Source organism: Eucalyptus grandis, chromosome 7, assembly GCF_016545825.1.
Source record: "Eucalyptus grandis isolate ANBG69807.140 chromosome 7, ASM1654582v1, whole genome shotgun sequence".
In the NCBI taxonomy this organism is placed as follows: domain Eukaryota; kingdom Viridiplantae; phylum Streptophyta; class Magnoliopsida; order Myrtales; family Myrtaceae; genus Eucalyptus; species Eucalyptus grandis.
This window is the reverse complement of record NC_052618.1, coordinates 25,258,727-25,279,882: the sequence shown is the minus strand read 5'-3', so window position 1 is coordinate 25,279,882 and position 21,156 is coordinate 25,258,727.

The following is a 21,156-nucleotide window of genomic DNA, read 5'->3' as shown; positions in this document are numbered from 1 at the left end:
AGTTTCTCTTCCTCTAACGGCGTCGGTGTTTAATCTGTGGCTAAAAAAGGTACGCTCGAATCCGTGGTGTGCTTTAGGATCGGTGATACGTGTTGTTTTCCCGGGCTCGTCTTCCTCATTGATTTAGGGGTTCAATTTAGTGTTGAATCCGCTTTTCGGGGATCCGTTATTCCCAATAGTTACTTTTCTCTTAAACTATTCCATCTAAAGAATAGGTGACTCTGGATTGGCCCGTCAAGTCGGTGAGGAAGCTTCGGTGCTGAGGTCGGGTCGGTTCATGGGTTAGGATTTGTGTGGCGTGAGCAATGTAGATAAGTGGGTGAGTGACGTGCTGATGCAAAAACACAGTCCACACAGGTTTGGAGTGGGGCGCAGAGGGTGGAGAATTTTGTTCAGAGTGACAACCAATGCCCTTGCTCTTGTGAAGCGGTTCACTTCCACCTTAGTTGAGCCCAACCTGGTGCTCACCCCTGAATGTTCGTCGTTGCATAGCCCTCTTGTTTTCACCTCTTCCCTTATATATGTTTGCCCAACACTTACGAACGGTTAAATGAGTAATGCTTCCCCCTTACGTCCATTTGGTCTGATTTCATTCTGTTGATTCCAGTCTGGAAAAATGCACGAGCCCCCCAATGTTCATGCCGATCTTTCTTAGTTAAGTTACAACGAGAGAAAATTCCAATATGGAGATCAGAACTTCAAATGAATAACGGAGTCACAAACTTTTCCTAGACTTATGGGAAGGTGCGAATACTTAAATCTTTTTCCGACTGACACTTTTGAATTTTGCACGACTTTCGAGTTAAATGTCTGGACAAACACTGAATTACCAAAAAATTAGGATGAATCAACAACGAGTTGGGTGCCGCATCAACATAGTATTGCTCTGTTGGTTTTGGGTTGAAAAATGGGTCTACTTCACCCCCCACAAACTTTTTACTCATTCTAGTTTCTTCAGCGAGAAAATTGCATACTTCTGAAAATATATAACATTGTGAGGCTGGCATATGCAGTTTCTGCTGAAAGGAGAGAGAACAAAGAGAAGAATGTCGGAACCGCAGAGAACAAAGCTGTGGTGGAAATAGCGCGGTCATTTTTTAGATCCACGGAAAATGGGATTCGTGCGGTTCCCCAATGCTCTCGTTGTTGGTTGTAAGAATGTGAGGATGAGCTCGTGCCATTTCCAGACAACAGCGGAAAATTCTGCATGATTGAAGGAGAAAATGAGGCTCCTTTTCGCTCTCAAACATGGCTGTTGATGTTGGTTCCGCATGCCTAACGCTCTCATTCGACTGACTCCTCGTCCGACTCGTTAAGAGCAAAAAGGGCAGAACAGAGAGTTACTTTTCGTCCTTGTTCTTGTGCTTCCGTGGTTGTTCAAGATCTGAACTTCGTCTTTTTTCAGTTTCGGGTATGATGAAGAATGTGGAGGGCAAACGCGTGACAGAAAGAACAGAAGAAGGGGAATTCATCCCTGATGGATATCCCGGTGCTTTGGTCGAGAGCTCCATGAATGCGCACGTCGTCATATGGCATGGGCCATCGCCTTTTGATTGGTCCAAGAGCAGTAATTTGCTGGAGAATATGGCCAGAGGTTCGCGCCAAACGCCAATGAAAGAGGCGGAGAACGTCACACGCAATGGCAGACGTGATTCAGCCCGAGAGAAGGTGATCTCGACTATAAGGCTCTACAGAGAAATTTGTCACCAGCTCGAACGGGAAAAACCGAGAGCACGTGAAGAGGGCAGGTGCATTAGGAGGATTGATTTCTTGGCTGCTAAAGAGGTTAAGAGAAGAGCCGGGTACGTGCACGGCGGCAGGCAATTCATTGGAGAGGTTCCAGGAGTGGAGGTAGGACAGAAATTCCGTTACAGGATGGAGCTCGCCATTGTCGGGTCTCCATCGTCCTCTTCGGGCCGGCATTGATTGCATGGGAACTCGACCGGACACGCTAGCCACGAGCGTCGTTGCTTCCTGGGATTATGCTGACGATCTGACAAATCCTGACGAGCTGATTTATTTGGGCCAGGGCGGCAGAATGTCCGGTCGTGACAAGGAGTACGCTGAAGATCAGAAGCTTACTCAAGGGAATTTGGCACTAGCGAACAGCATGAAGAGGAACCAGCCAGTGAGAGTGATCCGTAAGGACTGGGATGGCAGCTTCATATACGATGGACTGTATGTTGTAGACCGGTTCCAGAAGACAAGCAGAGTTAAAGGGAAGATGGTCTTTGAATTTACAATGAAGCGACTGCCAGGCCAACCGGAAATTCACCAGAAGAAGAGGAAGATGAAAGAAATCGTCTGGATAGATTAATCGGAATGAGTCTCGACTCATCCCCATCGATCACTAGGACCACGCCCGCGCCTCGCAATCCCTCACGCACTGTAAGTACCCAATCTGACACGCCCACAGTTCTTGTACGCCCGGTTCAGTCGCCAAGCAGCAGTACCCGATCGCTCCAATGTTCATCTCTGTTTCTGGCTAGAGGAGACTGGAAGTGGCCAATCCTGCTAGAAGCCCCGTAATCGGAGATGCCATCCAGAACCTCCTCGTGCAGGTTTCCACCATTAGCCGCCATCGGGATTTCTCCTCGGCAAGGCAAGGTCGGAAACCTTCCATCTCGGTACCGCCATGATCGAGAACAGAGACTAATGTACTATTATGCGAAAACCGACTAGTATCAGGGCTGTTGTTGACGATTTGATCTAAATCTTTGCTGATGCGATACTATTGAATCGAAACGTTAAAGTTAATCCCAGAATCGTCTAATTCATTATTGGGGCGTGTGTTTAGCTCTGTTGACTGTTAAAATGTAATCGTTACGTGTTTGAAACTGAACTATTGATGTAATAGGTTTGCCAAATTCGAGTGGAGTCCCATTGATTCTCATGTCCATTTGTCTGTCAACTAAACCCGCCATGCCCTCTTTATACGAGTCGATCTGTTAGTTCCTTGTACGTGTTATGATGCAATGATTACTGAACGACTCTCTCTCGCGAACTAGTAGTGTCGAAGATCCATTGAACAAGTCATCAAGAATTGCTCTGCATCGTAATTGTTCACTTCGAAATTATGTTCTGTGCACGAACACGGCGACCTTTGAGACTGGTCGCCCCAGGGGGACGGTCCGGTTTTGTGAGTGTGCGGCCACGGACGGCCGCGGCGGTCCTGTGACTGGAGATGGATGACGGTGATGTTCAGTCTAAGCTTGGTTTTGTTGATGGGTGAATCGGTTAAAAAATGGAGTTCTCAATATAATAAGGGAAGAAGAAGGTGATGGGCTTAGAGTAGTTATGGTGGGAAATGGGCTTAGTTGGGCTTAATGTGAGATTAGTGTTATTACTCTAAGCCCATCACCTTGTGGAACTACATGTCAAAAGTTGTACACCATGGAGTTTGTTACAGATTAAGAAAAAGCCAAAACGTCGCTATCATGAAATTTAAATTAAGTAAAAAGAATCTTGTAAAGAATCTAATCAGAAATTGTCTTGAATTAGACTTGAGTGCGTTATATATATATATATATATTTTTGTGACCCAGGGGTGCATTGCAAGGGCTTCGAACTCCGGCCTCCAGCATGGAAGTCCTGGAGCCTACCAATGGAGCCACCCTCGCGGGTGGTCTTGAGTGCGTTATATTGTATTCTGAAAGTTTGAACATTCCCATCTTGGAAATTTTTCGCTTCCCGAAAAAATTTGATTTTTTTTTTTAAATTTGTAAATTGTGTTGTCCCGTGTTTTTGTTAGCTTTGATGACTGAGTACCAAAAATGGAAAAAGTAGAACCCAGCCTAATTCCAATGCAGTTTCCTTTGAAGCCTGAAATTGACGTCAACAAGCAGAAAACTAAAGGTCGGCCACGCGGTAATATTTTCCAGGCTGCTCTCTCCATTTCCTCGATTCGTTTGGTTGCATACGCTTTTCAAAATTTTTCTGAATTTCTCTCTTTTTGTTCTCTTTTTCCTCAATAGAAGGAAGTAACTAAATTTATCATTTACAAAATGCGCTATTAAGTAATTAAATTCCAAATTGAAATGTGAATGGACAAACAAAACATGAGATTAATTATAACTCGTTGAACGATATGTTGAGCGTATATAATAACATATCATACCACATTAGGTGAGACACGATCATAAAGAAAAATTTTCTTTGTCCAAACTCAGAACCCGAATGGATAAAGCAGATTTGAGATGCTTTACTGTATTTATATGATATGAAAAATCGAAGGCGTATCATGTTCCGTCTAATTTAATATAAGATAAAGCATTGATGAGATAATAGGTGGATGGAGGGGGAGGTGAGATGTATTTGTTTCCCGGACACAATGGTAAGGAAAATCTAAATACGGATGGTGAATCTCGTAATCAGGTCAAGTAAGAGGCGGGCTAAAATGCGAATTGTCGGACACGATATTATATATATATATATATATATATATATATATATATATATTAATTTATTTATTTACGTAATTGAACCGAAAGTCGGAGTTGTACGAACAGAATACATATTGCATGACGGTATGTGAGAGTGAGAGAAGCTCATGCCACTTCCCATTTCCAGATTTCAGCGGAGATTTTGCAGAGGTTGAGGAAAGCTGTCTTCGCTCTCAACCATGGCCGTCGTTTTCCTCTGGCATGCTTCGTCAGCTCCACGAAACTCGTGATCCGCAGCTCACTCGGCGACTCGTCGTCCGACTCGGTAAGAGCAAAAAGAAAGGCGAAACACAGCTACCTTTATGCATTCTCCTTTCTTCTCAGCGGGAACCTCTCTTCTCGTTCTTCCATGTTGTCTAGGATTTGATAGTCTTGTCCGAGGTTCAGGTCCGGACGCTGCATCTTACTGCTTAGCCCTGTTGGCAGAGAGCATCGCTCGTTTTAGACTGAAAGGAACTTTTCTGTAAGGGTTTGATCATTTTCCTCCCACCTTCAGGTTTTGAGGCTTGGCTTGCTTTGGCTCGTGGCGTGCGTTTCTCGATTCAACTCCGATGATGTCTTGGACAAAATATGGGTAAGTCATGCATGTGCTCTGCTTTTGACCTAATCTTGTTTTGGAGTGCCGTGTTTCATGGATAGTGCGCTAGAAACATCCCGCATTGTTCTCTTGTCAAAAGTTTGAACTTAACAAATTCGTGGGACTTGTAGGATATTTCATGCAATCTAGCATTCGAGCCCCAGTACAAACGATCTTCAATTACTAAAAGGAACGGAATGGAACTTTGAGTGAATCTTGAAAGTAACGATCGATGGGTTGATTGATTGAAGGTTTCTCGCCCTTGAATTCTCTTGTTCGTCCAAACTTTGCTCGGCAACAACAACGGCTTTGAAGCAGGTAATTTGCAAAGCCTAGTTTGATCGTCAAACAATATTGCTCGTCATTTTTAACTCATTACTGAATATGGGACTTCAAGCATGGGGAGGATTACTAAAAAAATCCTAAACCTATTGTAATTGTGCCAATTCAGTCCTAATTTTTTTGGGCCAATTTAGTCATAAACTTTTATAATTGTGTCAATTCAGTCCATCCGACCAAAATTGGCTGGTCAGCGTTGACGTGGACGCCGGTCGTCCGGCTACGTGGCATTTTTTAAATATTTTATTTTCAAAATTTTAAATATTTTTTGAATTTTTGAATTCTTTTTTTCCCATCTTCTCCTTCCTTCCTGGCCGACGCCGGACGGCGGGGGGTGGGGGGCGAGATTAGGGTTTTAGCACTACAGGATTTGGGACATTTTTGAAGGTCGCTGAAGCTCTGCGACGACTAGGCCGATCCCTTGTCCCTCCCCCTCGTCGTCGCCCTCAACTGCATCGAGGATTGCTCCCTCGAGCAGGCCTCCCTCGCTAGCGTCGCCTCCGTCGAGCACATCCCCCTTAGCCGCCTCACCTCCTCCCACCGCACCATTGACTCCGCCTCCGCCTTCGCCGTCCTCCTCCACTCCCTCACCTTCCTCCCCCGCACCACCAAGCGCCGCCTCCGCCCTTACCAGCTCGTCCTCTACCTCGGCGGGGCCTCACCCTCGCCAGTGGCCGACGAGGCTAACCTCGCTGGCCCTCGCCTCTAGCCGGCGCCGGCCGGCCAAGGGAAAGAGAAGATAGGGAAAAAAAAAAGAATTAAAAAATTCGAAAAAATATTTAAAAATTCGAAAAAAATTTTAAAAAATTAAAAATGCCACATTAGCGTTCACCAATTTTTGCCATATGGACTGAATTGGCACAATTGTAAAAAGTTTAGGACTAAATTGGCTCAAAAAAAGTTTAGGACTAAATTAACACAATTACAATAGGTTTAAGACTTTTTTGGTAATTCTCCCATGTGAAAGGATATTCTATTAATTAGCTATTGAAATGAGAAGTTGTGGCCCATGTCATTTCCAAAAGTAGAATAAATTTTGAGACTTTCAGAGAAAAGCTATGGTCCTTACCAGCTTCAATGTTGAATAGGGGTAAATGGTTTAAGGTTTCATACAATTCCACTTAGAACCTACACTACTCATTAAAATAGGTTCTTCATTTTTTGGAATCTAGAATTTCCCTTGCATATCTTAAAATTTGAAATCTACCTATCACAAGTTCCAAGATCGATTCTAAGAACTACATAGGTTCCACCTATATTAATAATTGAACGATTACAGTGAATCACCACATTTAATGATCACCACTTATTACTTTAATTCACTCACCACAACTTATATTTAGACACGCGAAGAATACGAAATATTAGTAAAGTAAAAGTCTCGGTCATAAAATTAAAACTTATAATACTTGTTTCAGGTTATACACTTATCATTGGACGCTATGGAATACCGTAGGATCGCGCAAAGATATAGATCAAGAAAAACACAAAAATTTGACTCAAGTTCTAGGTTCCAGGTTCTACACGTACCTAGAACTCGAAATCTACTCGTCGAAGCAGGTTCTCCAATTTTTTGTACCCGAACTCTACCCTACATACTTAAGAACTTGGAATCATATAGGTTTCCATCGGTCTAGATCTTTGATTCCAATGCTACCATAGAACCATGCCCATCCCTAATGCCAGGTGGTCATTATAGTTAAATTCAATATCAGTCTACTCATTTTTTAACTACTTAACAGGTATGTTTTCCAATATCATTTAAACAATTATGGAATAGAGATGCATGCTCAAGTTTGTTGCAGCTACTTTTTTCGTCAACAAGCATATATAATTTCTTTTGCCAAGTTATGATCTATCCGAGATACCATCTATAATTTCATTTCTTACAAGGTTTGAATAATGGCTAATTTGACAACAAAATCCAGACATTACACTGAAAAGAGATACACAAATTAAGTGATAACATTAAAAATTACAAAAAAGTGGCGCTATTATGGTGACATATTCTGTTCTTTTTTTTTTTTTAAAAGCATTCTATTGGTATTCTCATGGGAGAACATAAAGAGAAGAAGATGAATCACAAGAGTCTAGAGATGTCAAAGAAGGCCATGCCTGTGGATGTTTCTTCTGTCAGAACTGTTTTTCCAGCTTTAGGATCTTCTTCCAGTTACACATATATTTTGCAGTCTCAATCAGGTTCTGTTGACTGCAGAAGCAACACTGTGATGAAAAGCATCAGACAATCTACTCTGGAAAAGAGTATGTCATGTTTACCCGCAGGATGCAGAAGTGACTCCCCTCTTCCTAGCCTTGCACAGCATCAACAAGCACTATTTCCTTCCAAGACAGCCAATTTGAAGCAAGACCATTCTGGTATGATGGTGAATGTGGAGGACAAAAACGAGACAGAGAGCATAGAAGAAGGGGAATTTGTCCCTAATAAATTTCCCAATGCTTTGGTCAAGAGCTCTATGAATGCACGCGATATCATGTGGCATGGAAATGAGAAAAACTGTGCTTTGCAAGGGCAATCACCTTTTGATGGCTCTAAGAGCAGTATTTTGATGAAGAATATGACTAGAGATCCTCACTCTGAGAAGTGCTTGTTGACTTGTAGAGATTTCCCTCCAGGATGCGGAAGTCGTGCCCAGGTAAAAGACCTCATAGAAGAATTCATTCCCGACAAATCTTGTGATTCTTCAATCAAGAGCTTGGCAACTGCACATGTCTTCAAATGGCGCAGGAACAAAGATCATGCTGATGGTCAAGGTGTTGGTGCTAAGGAAGCAGGATCACAATCACAACTAAAAGTTCAAACATCTTCCATGAGGACGATTAATAAGGAATACCCTAGAAAAGAGAACTCCCTTTACGATCATTGCAACAACGTCAACGGATCAAATAGAGACACCCAAATAACAATCAAAGAGGCCGAGAAAATTGTTCAATGCTCTCCTGGTGCATCCCCTGTTATGAAGAACAAAGGTTCTAAGAGGAAGTCTCTTGACAGGTGCTACATCGGGAACTACTTAGAGGAAAGCACACCAGATGGTCTGGAAAGTTTGCACGCTGTTCCAAAATCAGATAGTGGGATGGCAAGCCCTCCCTGTTCTGAGCTCAGAAATGCGAATGTCACTCGCAATGACAGACATGATTCAGCCAGAAAGAGAGTGATTGCAACTCTAAGGCTCTACAGAGATATTTGTTGCAAGCTCTCCCAGGATAAATCAAAAGCAGGTAAAAAGAGCATGTGCATTAGAAGGATAGATTTTCATGCTGCGAAAGAGATCAAGAAAAGAGTAGGATACGTCCATGACGCCATGCAATTTATTGGAGATGTTCCAGGAGTGGAAGTGGGAGACAAATTCTATTATAGGATGGAACTCGCTGTTGTCGGGCTCCATCGCCCTCCTCAGAATGGTATCGATTACATGGGACCTCACCCAGACATCCTAGCCACAAGTGTTGTCGCTTCCTGGGATTATGCAGATGATCTGACACATCCTGAAGAGCTGGTTTATTTGGGCCAGGGTGGAATGCCTGGTCATGACAAGAAGGCTGAAGATCAGAAGCTCACTCGAGGGAATTTAGCTCTAATGAACAGCATGAAGAGGAACAGGCCAGTGAGAGTGATCCGTAAGGATAAGAATGACACCCTCACATACGACGGACTGTATGTGGTAGACAAGTGCAGGAAGATACGAAGAGCGAATAGACAAATGGTCTTCGAATTTCTTATGAAGAGACTGCCAGGCCAACCTGAGATTCTCCAGAAGAAGAAGATGAAAGTACTCAAGTCGTCCGGATAGGAAGAGTCAGTACCTAGCACTCGGAAATGAGAAAAGAGATGGAACAATCTGAAACTTCGAATAGCTAATAGTTGTGTGTAGTAGATCAAGCTGATGTTTTGTTTTGCAGACATGGAGTAGCTCTAATCCTTTTCCTTGTGTTCCTAGGATTGTCATAAGCGTATCTCTTGTTAACAGTTGCTTTTATGGTACTTTTTGGGAGCTACTATAGTGTAGTTTATGTTAGATAATACCAATGGACGAGTAAAGTATGGCAATTTCACTCATTATTGGACATCAAATCAGCAACTTCACTTGTTTGTTTAGTATTCAGCAAAAGATAAAAGCAAAAAGAGCCTGTCAAAAAATTTTAAATGCTATTTGAATTTGAAACTGAGCTGTAAGTGAATTTATATGTCAATATCCATACGCTGTGAAAGAGAAGGCAAAAGTTTCTTGCGACACTAGTTAGCATTTTTCAAGGAAAAATTGTTCAAAAAATCTTAAACCTATTGTACTTTTGCCAATTCAATCATAAAAATCTCTCATCTTTCTCCTTCAAAATAGTCAGGTTATATTTGCTCTGCTTATCCACTATATTCAAATTGATATAGGATCAAAGTCTTGATAGCATGCAACCGATACAATAATTTCCACAATTCTCGTATTAAGTAGTATTTTATGATCATGCTCGCTCATACTCACAATTCACAGGAAAGGGTAAAACGTCATTTTTCATACAAAGTCTTCTCTTTCATCTTACTTTTCATCTACAATATGCAGAAGTCTATTTCTCCAGATTTGCTTCACCTCACATCTATTCTTCCAGATAACTATATGGAACATCATTTTCTTCGCAATTTTCTCCACCTCCTAAAATATTTACTAATGTCACAGATTAAAGATTGGCAAATAAATGACCAGAACTACTGATTGGCATCCATGCCAACCATCGAGGACCAACATGAGAGAGAGAGAGATAATGGAGGGGGTGAACGTAGCAACAAGCGAGTGATGCTGAGAGACTAAGTGAGCAGGATTCCAAGAGATGACCACTGAAACTCCATACAGACTTGGTTTGTGCATTTCGTCAAACCTGTGGTGAGCAGTTTCATGAATCTGACAGGCTCCTAATGATGGGTAACTTCTTATTTCAAATGGTTAACTTCCATTTCTGGAGTAAACATGAGAGATGCAATGGAGGTGCAGTTAAAAAATAACCAACAGGACAAGTTAATTTATGCATTATTACAATCTTATCGTGTTAATCGCATAATAAGTCAATCAGGCAATCTTCCCATGAGCTAACTTTCAACAAAAATTAACCGAAAGTAGTCAAGACCCTAGTCATTTTATAACCCAAAAGCACTTCAAGTTTGGTGGAGAAATTGAAACGACGAACTGAGAAACATCTTACCGTCAAATTTATCATTCTGAGCAGCAACAATCGGCGAGCTGGGGTCATAATTTGGCAAGATAAGGTTCTTTTATTATAAAAAGAAAGCCATCTAAAGTGAAAACTCTTTAAAGGAAAAAAAAAAAAAAAAAAAGGCGAAAAGTCTTTTAATGTTGTACATGTAAGAGAGAAAAAATCATCCAGAGTTATAGGCATCGATTAAACACAGGTTCTTGGTCTAGTTCTTTGATTCCTAGTTCACTTACCACTCGGAAATCGAAAATTGAACATATTGTACTAATTCTTACAAATATGGAAGTGGTTTATCCTGAAATTATGTTCTTTCCTGTTACTTTTATCAAAATCAAAACTAAATCATTATATCATTGTGAAAGTAAAATTTTCTTGTTTTTATAGATAAAATTAGCTATTTTTCAAATTATTGAAGACAAAATCAGCCCCAAACCAATTTTTCAGAGTAACTTTATCACTTATTCCTTTTTCTTTAAGGCAACATTTTCCTTTTCTTATGGCCAAATGAAACTCCTCGTATATAAGTTTATGTTGACATCTAAATTTTGATTAAATGGTTAGGATAAAAATAGCATAGAAAATTAAGGATCAATTGGTCTAAATTTAAGAAGAAGTTCGCAGATCTAGTTGAGGCATTTTATCGAACAGTTGGAGCATGGAGCATGGAACGAGAGAGTTCCGCCTAGACCGAGACTCAAACCTGGACCGGGACTCATGACAAACAACAAGCATGGACCAAGATAGCAGCACGTATACAAGCGAGGCCGGAACTCGCACGAACTGGAGAACGCCAGCCCGGTCTTGCGAGCCCAAAACAGAACGCGAGGAGAAAGGGACGGGGGTTGTCGGTGGCGTTCCCCACCCGGCTGTCGGTGGCGTCGGACGGCGGACGAGCTCGATAGATCGGGCTGCGTCCGTTCGCCTCGCTTGTCTTCGAGCTGAGGTCCTTGGGAAACTGGTTCCCAAAAATTGGACAAGTCGAAAACAGGCGAAACTCAGGGCCAGAACCTACCGAAGCTCGGCGCAAGGGAGGAGGAGGGGGGAAATGTCTGTATGCATGGTGACTCTAGCGAAGGCACGGTGGTCACCGGGGGCTTCAGCCGAGGGGGGCGGTCGACGGAGGCTTCAGCCGCCGGTCCTTGGTGTGCCGACCGGCCTTGGTGCGGCCGAACCGGCCATCTTCTCAGCCGCCCAACCCACCTGCTCCGCTTTGAAGGCGAGTCCCATCCGTTGCCGGCCTACTCCCCTCTCTCTGCCGTAGATTGTCCTCCGCGCGTCGACGTCCTCCGCGCGCGAGTTGCAGAGAAGAGGAAGAAGGAGGAAGGAGGAGGCGGAAGGGCTGGGCCTGGGAAAAAAAACTGGTGGAATAAGATTTAGGATTTTTTAGATAATTTTGTCAATTATGGAGCATGGTTACATTCCTTGTAGACGAAAGATCCGATTGAAGCTTTGACTTCATGAACACATTGCCATCTGGCAGAAGAGAACAACTATTTGACCTTTCTCTTTTGCCGGTGGGAGATGGAAATGAGGAGGTGAGCTAACTAAGAACCAATGAACTTCTCATCTTCCATTTCTTTCCTACCCGCACCAAAAGACTAGTCACCAACTCATCATCTCAACCCCAATTTCAACACCATCTCTTGCTATATGAACTCCAATCATTCTCCTCATACTGCCATCGCAAGTAGAAATCTTTCTTCACTTGAGCCTATACACAACACAGAACTCATTCTCCATTTACCAATATGGCTTCTTCCTCAAAGAGCTTCATTCTCTTCATTGCCCTAATTTTCTCAACTATCAACATGAGTTTGGGAGCTCGTCATCTGCTTCAAACAACTATGCCATCCATTCCATCTCTTCCCACCATGCCAACTTTACCAACATCACTGCCTCCATTGCCAGCCATGCCGACATTACCAAAGGTCGCCGTGCCACCAATGCCTGCCATCCCAACAACTCTGCCTCAGCCCACATTGCCAACGCTGCCCACCACACAACCAGCACTGCCCAAGACTACTTTGCCACCACTTCCGAGCTTGCCAACAATGCCCGCCACCTTGCCTCCGATGCCTAGCATCCCTACTTCTCTCCCTAAAATCCCTTCCATTCCTTTTCTTGCTCCTCCTCCAGCCACCAGCACCTGAAGATTTTAGTACCATATGAGGTCACCTGAGAGTATTTTCAATTTGTTGGAGTGCCTCCTTTTCTTTGTAGAATTGTTCCAATATAGAGTCGTGTGTTACGATGTCTTCTGGGATTCTATTTATCATTCATGTTGCTTTTTATATATCATTCATATATATGTATTGACTGGTGACTTGGCTCAAATTATTGTATTCTTTCCATTGATTCTAGCTCAATGTTTCGTGCAATACAATCAACTGGATTTATGATGAGAAAAAGATTCAGATAGAAAAGCAACTGAAATGAAAAGCGCTACAACTATATTGAATTGACATCTTACAACAATCCGTATATTTTGCATTCCAATCAAATGGCGTATTACTCGTGCGTGCGCATGCCCAATCAGATAATTTATAATCGTTGCTTTTAGTAACATAAGTAATTGGGGTTAATTTCTTCTACGTTGTGGAAATCCATTGCCGTTGAAAAATGCTGGGATTTCTAGATGAATGTAATAGGGTATTAGTACATCCGACAAATCATCTAAATGTGAAAATTTGTCATCTAAAAGAAGAAATATGAAATGAATTGATTGTAAACCATGAGATTTTGTTATTTCTTCCCTTTCTAAGGAAGAAACTAATAGTAAATTTCCCCCGTTAGTGCCAACTTTTACCAAATACCTATCGTTGTCATGGCGGCAATTAATTCTACGTGAAAGGGGAAGAAGACAAAATCATGATCTGGGTTGTCCTGCATGACCCTTTTACTCTTTAGTATGGTTATTAGCGCAGGCTGTTGCTCATGTATTTTAAGATATATGTTCACAGATTTGGAACACAATTTCATTTGAGCCCTCAGCTTTAGGGTTATTGAACGTTAAATTCCGAACTTTAAAAGGTTTCAATTTCTTACACTTGTTAATACCGTGAACTTCTCCCGCTATCATAAGTTGCACATGCCTTTTGGGTGCAAAGTGTAATTTTTCCTTTAATTTTGTATCGAATGGTCCTTGTTGGTATCAATTCCAACAAAATTACACACACACACACACACACACACACATATATATATATATATATATATATATATATATATATATATAGATCCAATAACCCTGAACTTGCCACGTAAATATACTGGTCATGAGAAAACCACAAAAAGTGCATGGAAGACAAAAATATTATCTATTTGATTAAGATGTCACCATATTTTTCAACCATTTAGGCTCTATTTTTTTTACGGAAATAAATTATTTAAAAATATTTTCTTAAAAATGATTGCTTATAATGTTTGAAATAATTAATCAATGAAATATATTTATTGACAATAATTTATGCCTAAGTATTTTCATGGACAATTAAAATAATTTTTATTTATTCATTTTCGTAATTGTTATAAGTGATCATTTTTAAAATAAAAAATTGGTTTTCCAAATCATTCATTTTTTGCAAAACAAAGACAACCTTAATGTTAGTGCATGATTTTACTTGTTATTACAACTAAACATATACTTTACTAATCTAATGTGCTTTAGAAAAACTTTTTAAACTAGGAATTTTTTAGAGAAAATGAAAAAATGTTTGTGATAGGCACTTATAGACCTCCAAGTGAGAGAGAGAGAGAGAGAGAGAGAGAGAGAGAGAGAGAGAGAGAGAGAGAGAGAGAGAGATGACTTCGCAATGCCATATGTTTCCATGATCATAAACTTATCTTCGTACAAAAGCTAGACTCGGATGTAAATAAAGTCCCACAAGTTTTTACTTCTTCAAGTCCGAGGAGTAAACCAAAGATGGTCACAATTAAAAGCATTGACATGTCTGGAGTAACGGGGTATTTGTCAAGGCAACACATAGAAACCCTAGCTTAGTACGTTAAAATCCTGAAGCAAGTTATCGATAACCCCAGTTAGCAATAGTTATGGAACAAGTTATCTAGTTACCATCCACAAGGATACAGATCAGAAACTTGACTTTTATGAAATGATGACCACTCGACCGAACGTAACAGAAGACAAAGTTTGACCCATTCTTTATTATTTATTCCTGTGGAAGATTGAGCTGAGAAGGTGAGCTAACAAAGAACCAATAAGGAATGTTCTGTTTATTCCTAACCATACCCACAGGCCAGTCACCAACTTATAATCACAACCCTAAATTTTTATATAAATATCTCTTGCTATATAAACTGACATCTCCTTCCTCCATTTACTCCAACACAATCAGCAATCCATTCCTCTAAGCTCATTGGCTTCAAGTCCTTGAGCCTATCACAGCACAATATCCTGACTCCATATACCAATATGGCTTCTTTCTCAAAAAGCTTTGTACTCTTCATCGCTCTAATTTTCTCAATCATCAATATGAGCTTCGGAGCTCGTCATCTGCTGCAAACAACTATGCCATCCATACCGTCTCTTCCCACAATACCGACTCTACCAAACCCGACATCGCTTCCGCCACTACCAGCCATGCCGACATTGCCTAAGGTCGCCGTGCCACCAATGCCTGCCATCCCTACGACCCTGCCTCAGCCCACAATGCCGACGCTGCCCACCACACAACCAGCCCTGCCCAAGACTACTCTGCCACCACTTCCAAGCTTGCCGACCATGCCGACCACCTTGCCTCCAATGCCAAGCATCCCTACTTCTCTCCCTAAAATCCCTTCTATTCCTTTCCTTACTCCTCCTCCAGCCACCAGCCCTTGAAGATTTTAGTACCATACGATGTTACACGAGATTATTTTTTATATGTTGGAGTACGTCCTTTTGTTTGTAGCATTGTCCGAACACACGTGTATTGTGTTATGATGTCTTTCCGGATTGTATGGGTCATTTATATTGTTTTCTAGAGAGGTCTTTGGGTGTGAATTAAAAGTCTTTCCCATTGCCAGGTACCTTTGTATTTATGATATATATATATATATATATATATATATATATATATATATATATATATATGTATGTATATATATATATATATATGTATGTATTGATCAGTGACTAGACTCCCATTTTATTGTGTTTTTCCATCGCTTCCATGCTCATTGTTACGCGGTACAATCAATTGGATTTATGAGGAGGAAAATATTCAGATAGAAAAGCAACTCAACCAAAAAGTGCTACATCTATACGGAATTGACATCGTTCCTCAACCTCTATCTTCCACATTCACATAAATTAGCGTATTACTCGCATTCGTTTGTGCCCTATCAAACATTTTATGATAGTTGCTTTTAACTAGATAATTAAATGGCGTTAATTTCTTTTCTAATTGGAATTCCATTACCGTTAGCAGCATTTTTATGGAGTTAAAAGATGGATACGATTTGTTAGAATTTATTGAGAGCAGTATGCTTTCTCCCCGTTTGATTTTTTTTTTTTTTTAGTGGGTTGATTTGTTAAAGATCTCCGAAATGTCATTCCACATCATCTCGGACGAATTTGCAGTACACAAATTTCGGGCGTGGATCCTCTATCCGGTATGGAATGGAGCCCTTTCTGTAATTCAACAAATTGTGAATTTATAAAATTGAGGTTTTGATCAACGGCAACTGAAATCTATCGAGACATAAGTATCATATGGAATAGGGGATCTTCCGCCCAGATTTTGATGGCAAGTCTAGTTGGGGTGAAGACATCATTTGTTCTTCGACTTTTTCTAATTGCTTAAGGAGAACATTAAGGATTTTTCATGTGAAATTGAGTCCTCGCCCAATATATTTGGTTTACGGCGGTCATCCTATCAAATAAACTAAGGAAAATGTTCCGCAATGCTTGCATAAAATGTGGTAGTTATATACTCAAAATATTGAAAAAGTAGGGAAAAAAAACTTTAATGAAATGTCACTAACATATGTAAAAGGAAAGGCTAAGCCACGGCCCGGTCATTAACTAAAATGGCCGAACCCTCGTTGGGGTAAGGCAATGATGCCGCCAACCCTGGTGCATCATCACACGCTCATTGGTCGCTGAGGGCCGCGCACCGCAGCCACTCAGAATGGCAAGGGTCGCCGCCCTCACCCTAGCTACTGTGGCAAAGTTTACAAGGTCGTTTGCGCACGGCAACAAGGTGCAACCCTCAAAAGCCGTCCCACCTGATCGCACAACAGGAAATCGAAAGATGCCATCAAAAAACTGAAGGGGAAAAGAAAGTCAATGAAATTCCGATATCTTTATATAACTCCTTAATTAAACACCAATTTAACTTTTATTCGTCTAGCAACTAAGTTAACATAAATCACTATGAAAACATCAACATATAAATCAGTCCTTGATTATACGAATTTTGCATGGACTTTTAAAAGAAGTTTCCCACTCTAGCACCAAGTTTCCCAACATTCCCGTCATATCATGATGCAACCAATGCCACTTGAAAGGGGAAGTAGATAAAAACATAATTACCTTATCCTGCCTGACATTTTACCCTTAGTACGGTCATTGGTACGGATGGCCACTCATCCGTACCTATGAGATATTTAAAGCGGATAACATAAAATATAAATAGACGAAAAAAATTAGTGACTATTCATTATCAGAAGCTGCAATATTTTTTTCAACCGTTTTATGTCAATTGTATGAATTAACTTGTAAAAACTGCTAAATATGAACTTTACTAGTGTAATATTCCAAATCTGAGAAAACTTTAAAGACTGGGAAAGTCTTGAAAAATGGAATTACTTGGGAGAGGCACTCTAAGGTGTAGAGAGAGGGAGAGAGAGTATTGATTTTGCGTATCTTTTATAATATTCCATTTTCCGCAGCTTTTAACGTAAGTATTATTTTATTTTTTGGGATAAGAACTCTAGAAGTGCCAAAACTTCCATACAATATTCACAAGAGTGTCAAAACTTTTTTTTCTCTCGCTTAAATATCACAAATTTAAAAAATCGATTACTCGAATGTCAATTTCGATTTGCCTTGTCAGAAAATTTGACGTAGACGTGGATTATCCAACGTGGCTTCGCCGACATGACGTGAACAATCTTTTAAAGTTATTTTAATAGTTTAAATATTTTTTATTATTTTTTGAATTTTTGAATTTTGTTTTTTTGGCTTTTTTTTTTTCTTTTTAAGGCTGGCAAGGGACACCGGCAACCCTCACCAACCACGAAACCCTCGCGAAGGCCCTAGGCAAGGCCGTCGGGGGCTTTCTTAGTCGTTCGCGAGGCCGCAAGGGTCCTTGCTATCTTTGGGTGGCCATAGGTGTCTCGCCTTGGGTCGGCAAGGTAGTGATGCCTTCACCCATGGCCTTCATGAGTAGATCTAGGCGAGGGCCACCTTGCCTCACTACAAAAGCCCTAGGTGAAGGTGTCACGACCTTGCCAGTCGCGAGTAATATTGCCTAGAGCTGGGCCGGGGGGGGGGTGGGCATCACGACCTTGTTGGCTCCAAGTGAGGTTGCGAGGGCCCTTGCTTGCTCTAGGTGGCATCACCCATGGCTGCCCAAAGCTCGCAAGGTTCCTTGCAGCCTCACTTAGGGCCTTCGACCAATAAGGGTCACCAATGATCCTTACCAACCCTAAAGAAAAAAAAAAAAAGTCAAAAAATAAGCAAATTAAAAAATTAAAAAAAAAAATTAAAAAATTTCATGTAAGATGATTTGCTGGAATTGACGCTCAAGTAATCGATTTTACTTTGATGTAGCACTTAGCAAAAAAATAAGTTTTAGCATTCAAATAAGTGCCATATAAAAATTTCAGCACTCCTAGTTTTATTATCCCTTTTTTTCTTAATCTCATATTCAATGTTTTTTATCTTTTGTTTTGTTAGCTTTTCTTATATTTGTTAGTTTTTCTTAATTAAATAGAATGAAACAAGTGAAATTTAGTTTTGCGGCTCAACATATTTCCAAATGTACTTTAGATATCGCTTATGTAAATTAGTGAAGAATTTAATACATAAGTAATAAGAAAAGTTGCAGTTTACTTCTCGAAAGAAAGTGCAAGTTCAAAGAGGTAAAATGCAACTTTTTGAGGTGTAGGGTTTAGCGCACATAATAAAATTTATGTTTCTCTGTTTCTCTGCTTTTTCTTTTCCCCCGGAATAGGTTTGGAACAAAAATCCATTTGATAACGTAATTTCATTTTTCTATTTCTGGACAGATTTTTATTCCAGAAATAGATTTGGAACAGAAATCAGAAGTTAAAATTTATACCTTTTCTATTTCTAAAGCATAAATGAGAAATCAAAATGTTTCTCATCGTTCACTCTCGTCACGCTGCACATTTGCCCACTCACCACTTGTGGGATGCCATACGCCCACCGTCGGTTGCTAGCCACCCGCCACCCGCCACCGGCCCCGACCACTAGCCACTGATCGTCGACCGTCACACTGCGGCCGTCCATCGCCAACCACCAATCGCCGAATGCCAGACGCCCATCGGTCATTGGCCACTCATTGCCAATCATTGGATGCCGGAGGCTCACCACCAACCACCGGATGTTCATCAGCGACCGCTCGCCACCGGCCACCAGATGTCAGCCGCCCACCACCCGCCACGGGACTTTGGCCATTGGCCACTCATTGCTGGCCTCTTGTCATCAAACTCTGGATGTTGGACATCAGACATCAAACTCCGGACATGGGACACCGATTGCCGGTCGTCGAACTCGGACTTTGGCCGCTCACCGCCGAACGCCGAACGTCGGACTTTGGACTTCAGCCGCCCGTCGCCGGTCACCGAACGCCAAACGCTGGTCGTCAAACGTCAAACTCCAGCCACCGAACGCCAATCGTTTTGCTCTTTGAAATAGAATTTTTATTCTATTACCAAACGAATTTTTATTTCAAAAATATAAATTTAAAAATTATTATCAAACGTGTTTATTTACTCAAAAACTTGTTCATGGAATAGAAATTGATTTATGCTTTAGAAATTTTGTCATGCGCATCTTAATTTGCATCAACACTAAAGTTGAGGGGAGTAAAATGAAAATTTCCCATATGTTTATCATTGTTCCCATATGACGTCAAACTTGTTAGACTTATGCAGTTGCATTGTCACATGTTTCAATAAAACATACGTATTTAGGCTTGATCCAGATGTTAAAGCCCCACAAGTTTTGACTTCTTCAAATACTAGGAGTTCACCAAAAATGACATGAAAATAAAGTCCAGAAGCAAGTTGGCAATCTCTCTTAGTTCGTGGTAGTTATGAAACATGCTACCGGTTACCGTCCACAAAGAGAGATCCGAAGCTCCACTTCATGAAAACATGCCATCTGTCCAAACAAGAACAGCAGATTTGACCTTTTTGCTTTCCTTTTGCCGGTGGAAGATTGAGCTGAGGAGGTGAGCTAACAGAGAACCAATGAAGAGACGTTCTGTGTTTCTTTCCTAACCGTACCGAAATGCCAGTCACCAACTTATCATCACAGCCCTAGATTTTATATGACCATCTCTTGTTATATAAACTCCCATATCCTTCCTCCATTTACTCGGACATAATCAGCAATCCATTCCTCTCCGCTCATTGATTTCAAGTCCTTGAGCCTATCACACCACAATATCCTGACTCCATATAACAATATGGCTTCTTCCTTTAACAGCTTGGTTCTCTTCATTACCATAATTTTCTCAACCATCAACATGAGTTTCGGAGCTCGTCATCTGCTGCAAACAACTATGCCATCTATTCCGTCTCTTCCCACCATACCAACTTTACCAACATCACTGCCTCCATTGCCAGCCATGCCGACATTACCAAAGGTCGCCTTGCCACCAATGCCTGCCATCCCAACAACTCTGCCTCAGCCCACATTGCCAACGCTGCCCACCACACAACCAGCACTGCCCAAGACTACTTTGCCGCCACTTCCGAGCTTGCCAACCATGCCCGCCACCTTGCCTCCGATGCCTAGCATCCCTACTTCTCTTCCTAAAATCCTTCTATTCCTTTTCTTGCTCCTCCTCCAGCCACCAGCACCTGAAGATTTTAGTACCATACGAGGTCACATGAGAGTATTTACAATTTGTTGGAGTGCCTCCTTTTCTTTGTAGAATTGTTCGAATACAGAGTCGTGTGTTACGATGTCTTCTGGGATTCTGTGTATCATTCATGTTGCTTTTTATATATAATTCGTATATATGTATTGACTGGTGACTTGGCTCAGATTATTTCTTTCCATCGGTTCCAACTCATTTTTTCGTGCAATACAATCAACTGGATTTATGATGAGAAAAAGATTCAGATAGAAAAGTAACTAAAATGAAAAGCGCTACAACTATATTGAATTGACACCTTACAACAATCCATATATTTTGCATTCCAATTAAATGGCGTATTACTCGTGCGTGCACATGCCCAATCAAATAATTTATAATCGTTGCTTTTAGCAACATAAGTAATTGGAGTTAATTTCTTCTACGTTGTGGAACTCCATTGCCATTGAAAAATGCCGGGATTTCTAGATGAATGAATTAGGGTATTAGTACATCCGACATA